The sequence below is a fragment of the Callithrix jacchus genome, chromosome 2, assembly GCF_049354715.1.
Source record: "Callithrix jacchus isolate 240 chromosome 2, calJac240_pri, whole genome shotgun sequence".
Classification (NCBI taxonomy): domain Eukaryota; kingdom Metazoa; phylum Chordata; class Mammalia; order Primates; family Cebidae; genus Callithrix; species Callithrix jacchus.
Window position 1 is genome coordinate 87,014,912 of NC_133503.1, and position 13,569 is coordinate 87,028,480.

At 36.3% G+C, this 13,569-nt stretch overlaps 1 long non-coding RNA gene across 1 annotated transcript in view; it reads right to left on the reverse strand.

Annotated features, from left to right (window-relative positions):
* Positions 1–1,343: 1,343 nt before the first annotated feature.
* The window catches only part of LOC144581568 (uncharacterized), a 35,850-nt gene continuing 23,624 nt past the window's right edge, over positions 1,344–13,569 (reverse strand). Inside the window, exon 6 of the long non-coding RNA XR_013532539.1 lies at positions 1,344–10,080. This is a non-coding gene — a long non-coding RNA (uncharacterized LOC144581568). The remainder of the gene's footprint in view (positions 10,081–13,569) is intronic.

Sequence of the window (13,569 nt, forward strand, 5' to 3'; positions counted from 1 at the left end):
TTTGAAATGTTTGTCATTAATTTGTTATCAGTGGAAAAACACAGTTCATGAAAAAATACAAAGTACTTTGTCATGCATTTATTCAGCAAATATTCTTGGGCACCTGCTATGTGCTGGGGACTGTGATAATTGTTTAGGATCTGTTGAGGTGAACAGAGCAGACACAACAGACTGCCCTTATGAACGGTCAATAAACATGTATATTTCAGTGTTGCCAAGTGGATGAAGACAAAAACCAGATAACCGAGGCAGAAAATAAAGAGAGTCTCTAATACAGTGTTGGGCAGTTAGGGAAGACTTCTGAGTTTTGAGGAACCAGAAGAAGTTAATGATGTGTATAGCAAATAGAGGAATGTTCAAGGTAGAGGAAGCAGTTTGTACTGCTAAGTGTCCATCCAACAACCACCCAGAAGCCAAAAATGTGTGCAGAGTGATTCCCAAATAATTAAATGATTAAGGAGACTTTAAAGAGGCTCATGTGCAATGTACCCCTTGGACTGGCACACACGCATGCAAAAACAAAAACAATCGTCACTACCACCACCATTAACCATAGATGCAGAAGATACAAGCGGAAATGTTGACTTATTAAAGTGCTTATAAAGCCTTGGTGTGATCAATGTCACCGCATACTACTCATCCCCAGAAAGCAGGTCTTAAGAGAAAGTCGAAATTCCTAGGACATCCTCTCTGGTGAAAGGATCAATCACTGCTATTAGAAATGTGTAGCCAAGGTAAAAAGGAGACTAATTGTTCCAAAGCCTTGGAGAATTGAGACTAGAACATAAAATAAATGTAAGAGCAAGTCAGGTGTAGCAGAAATCATGAAGGTGATAAAAAGTCTATGAGAATCACAAATAACCAGGTAGATACTTTAAAAAAAAAGTCATTATCTAATACAGAATTTAACTTAAGAATTATGAGCTGTAAATTTTGAGCACTTCTCCTCACCTCTCACTTTCCATGTTTTCTAAAATCTGTTATAACTTTCGAAATGGCTTTAGCATCTAGATTGAGTGGGGGAAAAGAACTTGGAATCTTGGTACAAATTTGAGGAAACAAGTATTTTTGAAAGAAAACAATTTTATGTTCACAGTATCCTAAACTACTCAGAACTATGTAGTGTTATGTAAAAGGATCATATGTCCACAATGGATAATTTAAGGATAGCCTACGGAGTCCTTCTAGGGCTGCACTGTTTAATTCAGTAGCCACATGTAGTCATAGAACATTTGGAAGATAGCTAGTCCAAATTAAGACATGTTATGTAAGTAATAGATATACTAGATTTCAAAGTCTTACTACAAAAAAAGAATGTCAAAACTCTCACTAATAATTGTATATTATTTGGATATATTGAATTAAATAAAATATTCCAAAGTAAAAATTCACCATTTTTAATTTTTAAAAATTCAGCTACTAAGAACCTTAAAATTACATATTTCAGTCATATAGTATTTCTATTGGACAGTTCTTTTCTTGGGAATGTGAAAAATCACCCACATCATACCTGCTCCCTAAACATCCATCCCAAACCATTCCATCAAAACAGATGGCGGTATTGTTGAAAAAGGGGAAAACAGGTGGCTAACTAGCTATAGCTTTATGTGAAAGGTAACAGATGAACATGGCAGTTACACAGAATGGGGAAAATTGATGTTTGGTAGAAAACGCATTAATAAATGCTAGAAGGAAATTACTGATGTGCTCTGTAGATGTTGCAAAAGAAGGAAACTGGGAATATTAAAAAACAAAACAAAACACTATTTTATCCTTGTGCTCAGTGACTCAGGGGTCTGCAAAATATATTGCCCTTAAGGTCTGTTGTGCTTCTTCAAACAGGAGAGCCTGCATGATTCTCTAATTCTATACCTAACATCTCTTTTTCTTTCTCTCTCTGAAACAACTTAATAATCAGGAAATAAGCCTTTACAGCGTGTTAAGAATCCAATGTGTATTCTGCAAACTTCATAAAAATAGTCTCACTCCAAGTAGACTATGCAACAGATGTTGATGATACTTATAATGAGCTGAAGACAGAGAAAAACTATTGTATCTTTATTATTGGCTGAAAGAAAAATCTTTTCCCTTTAAGAGATCTACATAAATGTATGCCCTAAGCAAACTAGCTAATATGTCAGGCTTCAAAGTGACTAGACTGTATGCTTACTGTTTTACTAATCCTCTGGCTTCCCCTGTTATGAGATGGTTACAGAAAAGTCCGTTTTGGAATATTTCCCTTTGGCTTTAACACTTGGCAGAGGAGTCCACTGTCCTCTGCTCTTCCTCGAATTAGTTATAAAGCTGTTTGTCATCTCCAGTATCCGGAACACCTGCTTTTTAAAGGACTGCTGGCTCAGGAAAAAGAACATAAGTTATTTTTATGCAATAACTCACCAGCTCAAGACTTTCAAAAACCCTATCTGAAACACTGTATTTTCTTCCCTCATAATCAAATAAGGTGTTTTAAAAATCAAAATTTTTCATTTTACCCGAATTTCCTTTTAAGATAAATCATCGAAAGGCAAATGACAGGCCAGTTGGGCAAACCAGAGAAATAGAGCAGACTTTTTGCTCATAACAGGATATACAGGAAAGAAAAACAAAAGCAACCATGTCTTCTAATCCAGTAAGAAATATTTATAAAAAATTACAGAAACCTTAAGCAGGGAAACTTTCAAACATTTAGGAAGTCCAAGAAAATGAAGGTGGCTGTGTTACTTCTTTCAATGAAACATGACACTTAAAATCCCATGTTTAGTGTGTATCTGTTGTTTTGCCTATTTAGCAGACTTTCTCCTTTCTTGTAAGAGCTGTTATCTTTTTCTTCTGAGAACTCTTCTTTCCCCCCAGTAATAGATTGGTTGAACACTTGACCTGCCTCCCTCACTATAGGCACATGACCACAACTAGCCAATCAGGGTCTCACATCCTCTTGGCCATAAAGATTGCACAGGGACAGAGGATTGTCTAGACTTACTGAAAAAGAGGCAGTCTTTCTTGTTCTCTTAGTTTTTTTCTTAGCTTAGAGGGTGATGTGAGCCTAGGGCAGCCATGGTTGCCATCTTTGCTACTCTGAAGGAACACCCTGGTTGAGAATGAAAGCAATACAGACAAAAGCAGCAATAAGAGATAGAAAAAGAAAAGAAAAGAAAGATAAACTTGATGAAAAAATTTAACTCAGCTTCCTTTTTATGCCATAAGTTTATTTGAGCTGGGTTTCTTTCTCTTGTAAGCAAAAGATTCATGACTAATACACAGTTTTAGTACAAATAAAAATTGTGTGATAAAAGATAAATAAATGAAGGAAGAAAAAGAAGAATAAAAAGGGCCTCCCCAAATGGAGAATAAAAATATGAAAAGTAGAAATAATTCAATATTTTCTTTCTTTCTCTCAGCCTGCTATCAGAAACAACACACATGCCAGACACACACATTGGCATTCTAAAGAGAAAATATAGATCTTACATTATCCAATAGAATCAAACACAAACTAACCAATTACAATAAAATTAACTACCCTTAGCAATTTAAGTGATCAGCCCACAAAAATACAGTGGGCTGTAAAAAATCATATCTCTCAGCTCTTTTCATACTGTTTTTCTCCTATTTTATCATTTTTCCCTTTTTAAATAAGAAATTAATTGGCTATTTTTTAAAATTAATAAACTAATGTATGCCCATTTCAAAAAATATAAGTAGCAGAGAAATATATTCAATAAGAAATAAGATCCAAATCTTACTCTTTTCAAACCTCTTCCTCAAGTGCATCCTCCAGTGTACTCTTTCAAATTCTTTTCCTCTCATATATCAAAAAAATTTTCTTTTTTTAATAAAAAATGGAATAAAAATATACATAATTTAATTCTCTTTGAGACAGAGTCTCAGTCTGTTGCCCGGACTGGAGTGTAGTGGTATGCTCATGGCTCATTGCAGCCTCAACCCTCCTGGGCTCAGGTGATCCTCCCACCTCAGCCTCCCAAGTTGCTGGGTTTACTGGTGTGTGCCACCATGGCCAGCTAAGTTTTTTGGATTTTTTTGTAGAAATAGGGTTTCACTGTGTTGTCCAGGCTGGTCTCAAACTCCTGAACTCAAGCCAACTGCCTGCTTTGGCCTCCCAAAGTGGTGGGATTATAGGCACGAGCCACTGCACTTGGACAAATTCTTTTTATTAGTAGTGATTTAAGGCATTTTATGGACATTTTTTCATCCAAAAATTTATAGATCTATCTCATTTTGCTTAGTGGCTGATTAATATTTCAGTGTATTGATGGGCATTTAGTTTGTCTCTAGTTTTTGAGGGTTTTTTTTTTGCTATTAGTTTCAATGGTATATTAATAATTATAATACACAACTTTGGATATATTTTTAAACTCTTTTCTTTTTAAAAATTATGATTACTCATATTATTGTTGAAGCAGTTCTCTAATTGCAAACTACAAACTAATGTTCTAAGGACAAGGGTCAGTGAAAATCTTCACCCTGCACACATCCTCGTGTATACTGGGTCTGATGAGATTGGCAGCAGCCAGTGAGGCATGATTTGACATGTGACATGAGAAGAAGCATCAATATAATTTATCTGACCTAGGATTGGTGCATTCTATACCCACAGTCATATATGCACAGCCTTCCCTGGTGCTCTTGTATAACATTCAAATCATGCTCCAGGCTTACAGGTCTTGGTAGATGACTGACCTCTTAACCTACATCTCTACTGTTTTCATTGTCAGCTTCTGTCAATTACCACACAAGACAGTTAGTAAAACCATTCTTCACCTTCGGGCAGATGTCTATTGTCCATTTGTCTAAATCAAGAGCGTTACAAGTACCTCTAATTGTAAATTCCGAGTCGCCATTTGAGTCCTGGCAGGATTGACAATACAATTGCTGCTCTTTAATCAGCCCAGTGGACAGGATTCATTTATTTAACCTTCTTTGAATTCTTTCCCAAGGAAATTTCATGAGTTTTCAAGCAGTTCAGTTTTTCCTTTTTTGCTTTTGTATCATTATTAAACCTGCAGGCTATTTAGGGGATTGTGTTGCAGTGGGTGGTATATGACACTTAAGTTACTGAAGCCTGACCCAATTACCTTTAATATTTTTCGTTACCTTCTTCAGGCAAAAAAATTTGGAAAAACAATCTTTTCTTGTGGTGGTTTGTCACCTGGCTTAATTTTCTTTACGCTGGCAGTTTTATGGCTGAAAGCAGTGAGATAAAATTTGCTGACTGATGTGTAGCACTGCTGTCTCTCCCTGTTTGTCCAGATAACCTGACTGGTACAGGATGTGCAGGTGACTGGCCTGTGACCCCAGAGAGACAGCAGAGTACACATTCATTTCTGGTTTATTGTTTTCTTCAGTTCTACTGAAAGTAAGAAAATAACATGAGAACTCTGTAGTGGAATCTCCAAATGTGGCATATTACTAGCTCAAAAATCAGTGACCAATTAAAACAAGCAGCCTTGCCTCTTCGTTAACAAGGAAGATAAATTCCTGATGGCAGATCCCTGTTCAACACTGACATTCAGAAGAGAGTCAGAAACCCAAGTCAGCCACAATTCTGTGACTTCTCCTAGTTTACTTCATTTGATAATCATATATGACTCATAAATGGCTGCCACCAAAGGTGTTCCCCTCCTTACTCAAAGTCAGGACTTCAATGCAAAATTGTGGGGTAGGCAAAGTTTACGTTGGGTATTAACCATCTGACTTAGCTTTTCAATGGCCTTCTATTCTCAAATAGGCGCTTAATTTCATTGCCTCTGGAAACCCATTATTCTCATCCTGGGATGGTGTGCATTTATTTTTAATCTGGGATGTTTACTGCATCTCAGACTTTTCTGTCTTCACCCTACGTTTGCCACCCAATTGTGCTTGTCTTGGGGTCCACTCCCTCTGGATCCTAATAGGATGTGGAATGAAGCTGAGAAACCTATACAGTTCAGATCACTCATGAGTACACCTCCTGGATAAACTATGTGTCATTAAGAAGGTCTTCATGAGTCTGGTTAGGATTTCCCTTATGTAAAAGGAATGAATATTATGATGGGACTTCCAAGCACTTTCTTACGGGAGGTATTTGGTGACCAATGCTTTTAGAAACTCCTCAAAGCACATTGGAGGCAACTCCCTACCACTAACTTAGGCCTGGCTTTCTGCCATTTGTCAGGAAACTTCTTGGGATATCCTAACAGAGCTGCAACTGTAGCTCAGCAGTCCTTAGGTCTACTTCCCACAGCAGGGGAAGGCAGCTCTGCCAGAAAACATTCTCCAACATGAGGCAGCCTCTTTATGCTCCACAAAAGAGGTAGTAAAAGACCTTGTTTGAAATGTGTGAACTTTACTGATTACTTTTCTCATGTTTATATCTTATTTTCTTCATGGCTAACATGCCCTTGTCTGTTATAGGGCACACGGTGTGCTAACTGCTTCTATAGAACCTAATTTAAATGCCCACCACATGTTGTTCAACTAGAGAGCTCAAGAGAGACACACATTGGGTCAAACTGGGATGAAGAAGACAGCACTATACCAACTGATTCAACTATCACCTTTGTCTCTTGTCTTTTCAACTCAGTCCTGATACTTTTTTTGATACTTTTTTTTTCTGATACTTTTGAATTCCCTATTTCTATCATGATTGTTTTTTCTTTAAACCATACACATTCTATGTAGTCAATCATATATTCTAAGCAGCTACTGAAATTGAAGTATGTGATATAATTTTTGATTACAATAATACAGAAGAGAAGTTAAGGTTCTAATGAAGAAGATTGTCTATTTCTCTATATTTCTTAAATACATGTAAAAATTCATTTCACAGACTGCAATAAATACAATCCTCTACATATGTCCCTGTATTAAATTAATAATTAGTTCTCTGGCCAATCTTTCTAGTTTCATCTGTGTCCTTTTATGAGATAGTCTGGACTAGCCAACTATCCTATTACCAAGAACATATTTGCCTGGCTACTGAGCTATTTTGGATATCACTCTACTTTAATAGAATGATGCTTTCTAATTTTTTATAAGTGATGGTGCCCATTTAATTTACTTAGCTTTAGTACAACATCAAGAAAATTTTACAAGTATAACATCAGTTAATTTTGTATTCAATGAAGTAGCTACTTGAAGGATTAGAGAATAATTAAAGACTGATTTAGATAGCATAAAACTCTTATAAATCAGTTTTAAATGGAAAGTGTATTTACTTTTTACTCAATTACATATGTATTTACCAATAATGTTCAGGAGAGAGGAATTACACAGTAGGGGGAGATTTCACTTTTCAAGAAATATAATAAAATATAAAAAAAAGAGACTGTAGTTACAAATTTTTAATCAGAGGATCTTAATCTTGGTGACAGGATATTAGGATCCAGCTAACTGGCAATCTAAGAAAGACCTAGAGTAGGAGGGAAATTTTCAAATCAATGAAGTAAACAATTGGCTGACATTGGATAGATAAGAGAAACTTGTTTGTGAAAGCTGTATTTTCCTCTTGCTCTCTGCTTGGGAAAGGCTAAATATATAGTGTGAAGTGTTAAACAGAAATGAATCCAGAGATTTTAGGTTTTCAGCCTGGGGCTTTGCCATAGTCCTAAATCATCCATATGATCTCATCTCATCCTTCCCTCCTTTTTCCTTAAACCATCTGTAAAGGCAATAAAAAAACCTATCATCTTGGCATTTTGAGAAAAAAGGGCAAAGGTTTAGGAATTCTTTCTGGGAGTTTTTTCTTTTTTAATGAAATACCCCAATGATCTGGGACTGTTTGGTTATGAAAATTGAACCCCTCCCCTTTCTCTACTTGGCCTAAATGCATTCCCTACTCTGTAATGCAATTAACTCCCTATTAGCCATAATGCCTTCTCTAGAATTCTATCACACATATGAGTTTTCAGTTGTAGTATTTTAGCAAATGAAAAAAATAATTTTTTGTTATTTAAAAAAATTCAGAGAAAGAATGTGCTGGTCAAGTGTGTGAAAGATTTTTACAAGGAGAACTACAAAGCACTGCTGAAAGGAATCAGAGACAATACAAACACATGAAGAAACATTCCATGCTCAGGGATAGGAAGAATCACTAAATGTCCATACTGCCCAAAGCAATCTACAGATTCAATGCTTTTACTATTAAATTACCAATGTCATTTTTCACAGAATTAGAAAAAACTATACCAAAATTCATATGAAACCAAAATGAGCTCAAATAGCCAAAGAAATCCTAAGCAAAAAGAAGAAAGCCAGAAGCATCACATTGCCTGACTACAAACTATACTACAGGGCTACAATAACCAAAACAGCATGGTACTGGTACAAAAATAGACACAAAGACCAATGGAACAGAATAGAGGATCCAGAAACAAACCTTTATTCCTACAACCAAAGTTTGTTTGACAATCAAGTTTGACAAAGTTGATAAAAATAAGCAATCGGGAAAGGACTTTTCAATAAATGGTTCTAGAAAAATTGTTTGCAGAAAAATAAAACTGGACCTCTACCTATCACCATACAAAAAAATCAAAACGAGATAGATTAAAGACTTGAATGTAAGACCTCACAGTACAAAAGTCCTATAAGAAAACTTAGGAAATACCCCTCTGGACATTGACCTTCAAAATAATTTATGACCAAGTCCTTAAAAGCAATTGAAACAAAACCAAAAATTGACAAGTGGACCTCATTAAACTAAAAATTTCTGCCCAGCAAAAGATACTATCAATAGAGTAAACCGACAACCTAAAGAAGGTTAGAAAATAATAGCAAACTATGCATCTGACAAAGGACTAATATCCAGAATCTATAAGGAAGTTAAACAGATCAACAAGCAAAAAAAAAAAAAAAAACAACCCACATTTAAAAAGTGAGAAAAGACATGAACAAACACTTCTCAAAATAAAACATAAAAGTAGTAGATGAACATGAAAAAAATGCTCAACATCACTAATCATCAGAGAAATGCAAATCAAAACCACAATGAGATACTGTCTCACATCAGCCAGATATGGCTATTATTAAAAATAAACAAATAACAGATGTTGGCTAAGTTACAATGAAAAGGACCATTCATACACTGTTGGTGGGATGTAAATTAGTTCAGCCACTGTGGAAAGCAGTTTGGAGATTTCTCAAAGAATTAAAAATAGAACTACCATTCAGGCCAGCCATCTCATTACTGGGTATATAACCAATGGAAAATAAATTGTTCAACCAAAAAGACACATGTACTTATATGTTTTTTTGTAGCACTATTTACAATAGCAAAGACGTGGACTCAACCCAGGTGCCCCTCAGTGGTGGATTAAATAAAGAAAATGTGGTATCTATACATCATGGAATGCATACTGCCATAAAAAGAATGAAATTATTACCGTTTCAGCAACATGGATTGTCCTAAGTGAATTAATACAAAAACAGAAAATCAAATATCACATTCTCACTCATATTTGGGAGCTAAATCTTTGGTACACATGGATGTAACTACATGAATAATTGACACTAGGAAATCCAAGAAGGCAGAAAGAGAGGGAAAGGTTGGAAAATTTCTTGTTAATTACTACGTTCACTACTTGGGTGATGAAGTAATCAGAAGCCCAAACTTCGGCATCATGCAATATACTCCTGTCACAAACCTGCATATGTACACCCTGAATCTAAAATAAAAATGAAAAAATTTTAAAAAGCTATGCTGTTTAACAAATCTCTCTGGGAAATCTGTAAAAATATAGGGAAGGGCACTGGGACTGCAGTATTGATCCAGTTTATTTAGATAGTAAAGAAAAGGCAGTTCCAGAAGCCTAGCAACTTGGGGTAACTCCAGGGCAAACATTTTAAATATGCCTTCATACATACACATTCTGTCAAAATGGGTCACAGATCTGTGATTCTTAGAAAGCCTGCTCCTAGAAGAGCCCATCCAGAATGAAGGGGACTTGGCCTTTCTGAGCACAAAAAGGGAAATCCAGAGATAGTCCAAGAGTAGTGGCTTATCTGTTTTCCTTAGGTTCTTCCTTGCTTTCGCTACTTTCAGCATAAAAAGCTAGAGAGTTGGTCCTGCTTCCCAAGATCAAGAGTCTGAGGATTAAACACAATACAGAGTTAATTCAGATATGTATGTAATAAATATCAGATAAATATTTACACTCTTAGAAAAGGATTGAGGAATTAGTTGGAAAATCAATTTAAGATATTTGGGTTTTAACTTTATATAAGCCATTGTTTTTTCTTTCTTGCATAACTTTTCAAAAACACTTTAGTCCTTTGCTTCTTACATGTAAAACTGCTTGACTCTGAAAATATAAGATAATCAGAAAGAAAACTCACTGAACAATAAAGGTGATGAACTTGGTATCAAACTGAGATTAAATATTTTGACCCCTTTTGCCCTACAGGGAACCCCTCCCTGTTTCAATAAAAGAAAACAAGTCTTTCTTATTTTAGCTTAAAAGATTGGAATTAAGGTACTCTAAGCTAATGTGAACATAATTTAAAATATTTTGCATGTAAAAGAGCCAAGTTGGAGAAGGGCTGCTTCAGCTGCAAGAATCATGTGACATCTAAAAAAACAGGCACTTCAGAGGGGGCAGTTTTTCATGGCAAAGCACAGAAGAAGCAGCTGGGTCTCTAGCATTCCTGCTCATCCCAGACACTCCAAAAGTAGGAAGTGAAGCGCCAGCTTTATGTATGTGTTGTAAGAGCTTATCTTCGTATAGCCTTTCTCTTATGTTCATCTTTTATCTATTAATAGGAATGTACCCCCCTCTAACTTTCAACCCTTAAACACACAAAGGGGGCCTGAGGCTCAAAGATGAGAGAAATCGTGGAGAATCCTTATTCTCTTGTGCTGTAATGACTAAGTGCCAGGACATGCCTGAATCACCATGAAGACATACAGATGTATAAACTGTGAAAATACAAATCTGCCATAATATTGGACAAAAAAAGGAAGTCATTTCAAAAATGTATGCCACTGAAACAGGCAATGCACCTGGTGAAGGGATTGTCCCACAAGCCAAAAGATACGGAAAATTCCATCAGGAACTTGTATCCACTAGCACCAGGATATAAAGAAAGGGCCAAGCATGTTTTAAGCATCAGGGAAGCCTGCAGGTCAGATAAAATGGAAAGAGGTTTTGGGTATTATTGCATTTGATCCTAACTGTTAATACTGTTTGTTATAGCACAGATACATCAGCTGGTGGTCAACCTTCTGTACATGTTATACAAGGTTCAAATAGCCACCAGTACAGGGACAGAGGACTTGAGGGTAAGTTGCTAAGATAAAGTGCAACAAGGAGTACATTTTTATCCCTTATTTGTTGTGCAGCAGTAGCAATGTTATAGCATCACGTGACAGCAAATTGTGTTTGGGCTTTCTAAAATGTTCCATCTGGCCTACCTACCTCCCAGCAACAGAATTTTCTGCATATGCATGTAAACAGACTCTTAATCTATGTGAGTTACAGTATGCAGACTTACTCAAAGAACAACTTGGGGACTTTGCCATTTATACTATGACCCATGGAAGAAATTTGTGGTCATTTATGACAAGAGTAGGAATGTATCATCATCTGTTCTCCTTCCCCCTCCCCACTCCCCACCAGCTCACAACTGCCACGCATCCAGATTTATTGCATTGCACTGTCTTATAAAATAGAAAAGAATGTCCACTGAGAGATGACTCTAGCTGGGGGTGAAGACAGTCAGCCCAGACCTGCAGCAGACTCCCTCCCACTTTTCAAGATTGTGGTCCTGTGTATTCTTCCGTTAGCAGTAGGGAAGGTCTGAGTCACACTGTAATTTGCAGGTCTATACAGGGTGGAGTGGGGAAGGAGACAAGGACCTGCAGCTGCTATTGACACTTGGGCCATGTGGTACCACCCTCAGATACCTGCTCTTTTAGGAAATGCTGTTTGCTGCATATGCTGGGGGCTCATGTCTTAGTCCTGACATTATGCCGGTGATGAATGGCCTGGGTCATGAGTCTACCTGACCAAAACACATTTTTCAAAGCCAAATATTTTCATCAGTACAAAATAAACATGCTTGCCAAAAATATAAACACAATCACAATCTGTTAATGCTTGAAAAAGATAAAGAAACTCTCAGAACATTCAGTTTCTTTGGATTCTTTAGTCTCTTACGTTATCTTTACTATTTTTTAAATCTACCTTTCAATTCCTGTTTGGACATCAAAGCAACTGCAGAGTTTAGGAGAAAACCTAAGTGTCAGGATAGAGGGTTTCCAGTCTCGTCCTTGAGAGCAATTGTCAGGCATCTGGGTGTGAAGTGGTTTGTCCAATGTGAGCAATTCATAATTTGGAACCCACACTTTAAAATTTTGCACTTGATAATACTCAAATACTTTTTCACTTGATAATGGTTTAAAATAATTATAACCACAGCTATTTAAAGAAACATGGGCTTTACGTGTTTCTACATTAGGTATTAGTCAAGGAATAAAATGCTGATCTCACACTCATGGTGTAATGCATATCAGAGGCCAGTTTATTCAGGTGAGTGAACTGGACCTTTACATGAAGGAGAAAACTCATACTAGATTTTCTGCATAGTATCTGGTATTTGACATTACCACATCAGCTTATGTACAATTGTTTTCTTTAAGGATTCTTCATCTTGGGCCTGAGTACTTAAAAATGTACAGCCATTTTTAAAAAATTCTGAACAGGATGAGTTTAGACATTTTGTTTATAAGGCTAACATGAAATCTGCTTGTCAGAGTTGAGGGTAAGCTCTGTGGGGCAATGTAGTAATTAAACTTCCCTGTGAAGTTGTGGGTTCTTGGATGGCATGTCTCCCAAGAAATTCAGTCCTGCAATCTTGTGATTAGAGGAGTTTGCTTTGTGATCATCAAATGGGTAGAGATGTGTGTGTGTGTGTGTGTGTGTGTGTAAGCAAATGACTCTGAAGTCACCTATCTGCATAGCGATTTGAAATACAGCTCATCAGGCTAAATTAAAAACACTCTTTGTTGATCTGAATATGTTTCCTCTTTTGAAATGTGCTGTGGGAAACAGGTTTATTATATATGTTCATGGTACCTCTGTGGAATTAGAGAGCAGGAGGAGCAGGAATATATATACAAAGGTTTTTTGTCTTCACATTTCAAGATCTTACATATATTTTTCTTATGCCACTCATTGGTCAAATTGGAGGTGGGGTATGATCAAAGCCAGCTATCTTAATTTTTAAAAAATTTTCAAGATTGAAGCCTAAAGTTACAAAAGTTATCTGAAAAAACTGATAACTCTATTATGTTTGAGAATTTATCAACATTCACAGATAGATCAAACATTGCTTTACAACTGTAGAACTTATTCAATTTGATATAACTACTTTTTGCTAAGATGAATATTATTTTCTAATTAATGAAAGTGGTTCTTAGAATTTCAAGGAAGTTGAAGATCAGTTTACCAATAGTTCACATGTGGTAGGATCACCTTCTTAATTATTCCTTTGGCCCTCCCCTCTTCAACACTCACATGTACTTGCATGCATGTGTGCATGCAGACACATACACACACACACACATACCACATGCAT